We start from the raw sequence: 6,000 nt of genomic DNA on the forward strand, positions 1-6,000 counted from the left end.
CTCGACTATGTTATTTCTCTCCTTTGTCGCGAGTTCTCCATGACAGATCTTGGCCTTCTCTCTCACTTCCTCGGCGTTGCCGTCTCCCGCTCGTCTTCGGGTCTCCACCTCTCTCAGCAACAGTATGCCTTGGACATCATCGAGCGAGCCGGTATGTCCGACTGTCATCCTGTTCGAACTCCTGTCGATTCGGGCGCCAAACTCTCCATTGCAGACGGTGACCTTCTCGATAACCCTACTATCTACCGTAGCCTCACCGGTGCCTTGCAGTACATGACGATCACCCGTCCCGATTTGTCCTATGCTGTTCAACAGGCCTGTCTTTTCATGCACGCCCCTCGCTCCTCTCACTACAACCTTGTCAAGCGCATCATACGTTATCTCAAAGGCACCCTAGACTATGGCTTACATCTCTACCCATCATCGCCCACCACTCTTCTTGCCTACTCCGACGCAGACTGGGCTGGCTGCCCCGACACTCGACGTTCTACCTCTGGGTTTTGCGTTTTTCTCGGGGATAATTTGATATCTTGGTCGTCGAAGCGACAACTTACTGTTTCCAGGTCTAGCGCTGAGGCGGAGTACCGGGCCGTGGCCCACGTCGTCGCTGAGACGGCTTGGCTGCGACAATTATTGGAGGAGCTTCATCAACCCATCGCCAAGTCTACTGTGGTTTATTGTGATAATGTGTCTGCAGTTTATATGTCGGCTAACCCCGTGCAGCACCGACGGACGAAACACATCGAGATCGACATTCATTTCGTCCGTGACAAGGTTTCGTTGGGGGAAGTGCGCGTGTTGCATGTTCCTACTTCCTCCCAGTATGCAGACATCTTCACCAAAGGACTGCCTACTGCCACTTTCACACAATTCAGGTCCAGTCTCAACGTTCGGTCCTCCCACGATGAGACTGCGGGGGGCTGTTAGACTACTTGTATTGGTCTCCTACGCTATCGGCTTGAGCTGGTCAAGTGTGCCTTATCCCGTCGACGTTGCATGGCGCATGCAGCGCAACTACCCATCGATCTAGGATCGATTGTTGTATTCAGTTAGAGAGTGCGTGTGTATCTTCTTCTCCTCTCTCACTGATGTAATCTATATATCATTACCCCTTGTGGATGAATACAAGTGTGATGCATCCCAACCTCATCTCAATTCTTAACAAGCATGGCATGGAAGATTTCGTGGCTTGGATGTTTAATAAAAATGGACTCTTCCCAGTTAGATCTGCATATCATCTTGAGTAGGAGTCACAGTTTGGGAACAAAATTAACAAAATGAACAAACCCGGATCTGCTAATGGTACCAAAGTTTTTGAGGAGCTATGGTCGTGCAAGTTACGGGCGAAAATAAAAATCTTTTGGTGGAAGTGTTTGCATGAGAAATTATTAAAGAAGCTAGTGAAACTGATCGGGCTAGCAGTGCAGTTCCTTTTTTTTTGAAAACCACCACATATATTGATTAACCAAGATTGTTATTACAATCATTCATTACAAAATTCACCATGCAGGGCGGAACATCGTTAACAAGGATACCATCTGATCTATTATCGAAACTAACTTTGCAATCATATGGGCCACAACATTAGCCGAACGATTAATCTTGGAGTATTTAAAATTATTTATTAGCTTTGATAAACTCCTTGCTTCCTTTTTCAAATCAGCCATTGAAGACTTGTCTCCTATTTTATTTGCAAGGGACGCAACAACAAACGCAAAGTCAGTCTCCAAAATTATAGGATTGTGAAAGGTAATACCTATATATAGACCCGCAATGCATGCTCGTAGTTACGCCTCCTCCACGCTTTTACAAAGCCCAATGTAATCCCAGGAAGTGACGAGGACCTTCCCCAAAGAGTCCCTGACCACCACACCCACACTTGCAGCGCTAATGCTCTCCACAAAGCTTGCATCGACATTGATCTTAATATACTCCGAAGGAGGGGGTTGCCATAACACCTGAGTTTCCATAGGATTAGGAACAATTTTTAAACCAGACAACAGACCTTTACCTTTATTTTTCGAGTCCACCTCTGGGCAGGATTGACTTGCGACAAATAACGACCAATAATTCTCCTCAAAATTAGCACAGGCCGAGACAAGTTCCTTCCCCGTACCAAATATCAAGTCATTCCTCAAGTGCCAGGCTCTCCAGAAAATCAAAATAATTTGGTCACGCAGAGTAGCATTCAATTGGTCCAAAAGAATAAGAGACCAACCAGACCCCGAATGCTTAAAAACCTCCTCCCCAGGAAGATCCCATATATCCCTCATTGCCATACGCAATGCATATGGCTTAGGGCACTTGACTAGCGCATGAAACGTATTTTCATCTTCCACTCCGCAAATAGAACATGTACTAAGAGTGGCTTGGTGGTGCATGACTCTGTTTACCTGGACGGCTAAGCTGTTCGTAGCGACTCTTCTGAGGAACATTGGCCTTCCAAATAATATCCCAAACCTTCCTCTCCCCCAACACCGCGCCACTGTATTGCCCTTCATCTTCTTTACGTTCCTTTAGATTGAGCGCAAGCATGTACGCGCTTTTAACCGAGAATTAAACATTCTTCTCAAAATGCCAAGCTATAAAATCAGCTTCCCCTGACGACTGAAGACATAGACTTAAAATCTCCTCTGCATCATGTGGATAAAATAAGTGCCTAACCAAATTATCATCCCATCTCCTCGGTCCACTCAAAATTAAGTCAGACACCCATTTGATCCTGGTCCTGTTCTTCTTTGCAGTAACCTTAAGACCAGAGATTCTTGGTAGCCAATTATCTCTCCAAATATTAATATTAGATCCATCACATACTCGCCAAATAACACCCGATTTAAGCAGGTCCAAACCATGCATAATACCTTGCCAAGGAAGCGAAGTTGATTGTGAAAAAACAGTGTCAAGGATATGCCCATGGGGATAATATTTCGTCTTCATCATCTTTGCGCATAAGGACTCAAGGTTAACCACCAATCTCCAAGCCTTCTTAGCTAGCAGAGCTTGGTTAAATAATCTGAGATTGCGGAAACCCATACCTCCCTCACCTTTAGGCCTAGTCAGTTTGTCCCAAGCCAACCAGTGAGTTTTCCTCCTATCATCCTCGTCACCCCATCAAAAATTCCTTATAATATGAGATAGCTCCTCACAAAGCGATGCCGGGAATTTAAAGATACCCATGGCATAAACTGGAAGAGCCCGAAGAACTGATTTGATCAACGTTTCCTTCGCCCCACTGGATGCATATTTTTCAATCCAATCTGATAAAATTTTAAGAGCCTTTTCTTTAGTAGATTGAAATTTACCCGCCTTCATTCTTCCTTGTGGCACCGGAAGCCCAAGATATTTGTCCTCAAAACCTTCAACGTAATATTCAAGATTACCATGACCGACACTTGGTTTTCCATACTACACTTCTTCCCGAACATAATAGAGCATTTATCTGTGCTCAATAACTGTCCAGCCCCCTTCTCGTAAGTTGAAATGATATTTTTAATTGTCAACGCTTGATCAATGGACCCCTTGAAAAACATAAGGCAATCATCGACAAATAAAAGATGAGAGATACCCGGAGCATGCCTATTCACCTTGAAATCTTGGAGAGCTCCTCTAGCACATGCATCCTAAAGCAACTAAGAAAGAGCTTCCGCCACCAGCAAAAATCGGTATGGAGATAAAGGCTCCCCTTGCCTGAGACCACAAGAAGGGGAGAAAGTTTCCAAAAGTTGACCATTAAAGCGCATAGAAAATTTGACAGATGTGACACATGCCAGAATCCATTTTATCCAAACTGCATCAAAGCCCAACGCACCCATCATCCTTTTCAGAAAGTGCCAATCCACTCGATCATATGCTTTTGCTAAATCCAATTTATAAGCACAAAAATCGCATCGACTGTCTTTTAGCGTGCTCAAAGAATGCATACATTCAAAAGCAATAAAAGCATTATCAGAAATTAATCTTCCAGGAATAAAAGCGCTTTGGGTTGGAGAGATCATACCATCAAGAATCGGTCTCAGCCTATTTACGAGGCACTTAGAAATAATTTTATAAATAACATTGCATAGGCTGATAGGCCGGAACTCTTTAATAGATTGGGGATTCTTCATCTTCGGAATTTAGAAACATTATAACCGAGAACTTTTCGGGCGCTCTCAGGATCCTCTCAGACCATTAACGTTTTCAACCGTTGGATCTGGACTTGTGAGCATTTTTGGTCATTGGATCAACCTCCGATCGCTGCAGTTTCCGCAAGTTGGCTCGGGCAGCTGCTCCCGTAACAAAACTGCAATTCTGTGGTGAATTGGGCCAACATGGGCCTTTTGAATGCTTCCCCGGGTGCGATGAGGAAGAGCCGCTTCAGTACCCCGCATCTCTCCTTTCACGCGAATCACGAGTTCATCACCGCTGCGACCGCGTTCGCCCTAGGTCTCCTCGCCGCCATGATGGTTTTCCCATGCTTGAGGCTTCACTCATAGACATCTCCCTCCCATCCGCCTCCTCCTCATCCGATCCGTCGCATCACTGGGAATATTGGGACCGCAGTGTCAATGTACCAGGTGCGCAGGAATATCGATGCCGGGAGGCCGAGAGCCTTCATACAAATTCCAGGTAAATTACCCTACCTTCACTACATTCCTTCTGCTCACATGCCTTCTTTTGAAAAAGTTGTGTTGATAGATACTACTATGTAGGTGGAGATGAGAACGCAATGCAAGACGCATCCCTAGAAGCTCCTTTTCAGCGGATGCGGCGGTGAGAAGCGTCCATATTTCTGTGTCCACCTCCTTCCTTTCGTGGGTACCCTAGGTGTCTTCTTTGCCCTGCCAAAGCCCAGATCTGGCCGTGGTTGCCACTGGTGAGTCCCGTTTCTATTCCTCCTTGCCCTTCCTTTCCATTTGTTCTTGGGATCAATGTCCATGTGCTGATATTTTTTAGGTCTTCCTTTTGAGAGAAGAGACTGGAAGAGGTTGACTCATGCAATAAGAATCTTCCAAAGGCTCCGAGGTTAATTTCTGTTATGCGATCTCTTAAGTGGTTATGACTGATTTTTCACAACAATTACTTTTGTAATTCTTGATGTCAAGGTTTTCCCCATAGCGATGAAGAAAAACTTAACAATCAGCATTAATCAATGTTCTACCTGCACCTGCATACTTACCATCTTTGGTTGCGACTGCGCTAGGTTTGCATGGACGAGGCGTTCAGCACCTCTATGGACCGTTCGGCCGCACGGACATCATTCGGTTGCACCGACGCTAGCGGCACACCCGGATGGGGCACAGACGCGAGCAGCACGGCCGGATGGGGTGTGGCGACCAACAGCGATGAAGTTCAATCGCAAACGATGATTGATTGAGAGGTTAATCAGCCATTAATACCAATTGATGCTCCGGACAGGTCAGTTTCATCACCCATTCATATTCATGCCAATTGATTAATTGAGAGGTTAATCCTGCATTCCAAATGATTAATTGAGAGGTTAATCATGTCTCAGTATATTCATGCGAGCCTATAAAATCCCAACCTTGCCACTGCCCCTTTCCTACTCTGCTCATTTTTGCAAACCAATCTCCGGTACAAAAGCGATGGGTGATGCTTAGGTTCCACCTCTGTTTGGTTTCAAGGTGATGTGCTGGTTCCAATTCTCAGTTGTTGTCTACATATATATATATGCTGATATGTGCTCTGTCTAATTCTCAATTTGAAATGATTACAGCTTCTCTACAAGTAGGCATTTTAGCTACGGACTGGTTGGTTTCTTTGGTTCGAGCTGATCCAATGGCAATTTTAGACGCATGATGTTAAGTTGGGCCCAGTGGGCTCTCTGTTGACTATTGTAGCACTCTCTGTCTGGCGTTAAACCACGCCGCTCCTCCGTCCTTTTGTTAGCAAACCCTCGTGTGGCATCCGACGCTGGGTCGGAGCGGCAGCGCCCGTCCTGCGCCCCTGACCTCAAACAACGGAGGCAACCGTGACTTGCCAGCTTGCCTTGTGTCCTGA

The sequence above is a fragment of the Triticum aestivum genome, chromosome 1B (assembly GCF_018294505.1).
Source record: "Triticum aestivum cultivar Chinese Spring chromosome 1B, IWGSC CS RefSeq v2.1, whole genome shotgun sequence".
NCBI lineage: Eukaryota > Viridiplantae > Streptophyta > Magnoliopsida > Poales > Poaceae > Triticum > Triticum aestivum.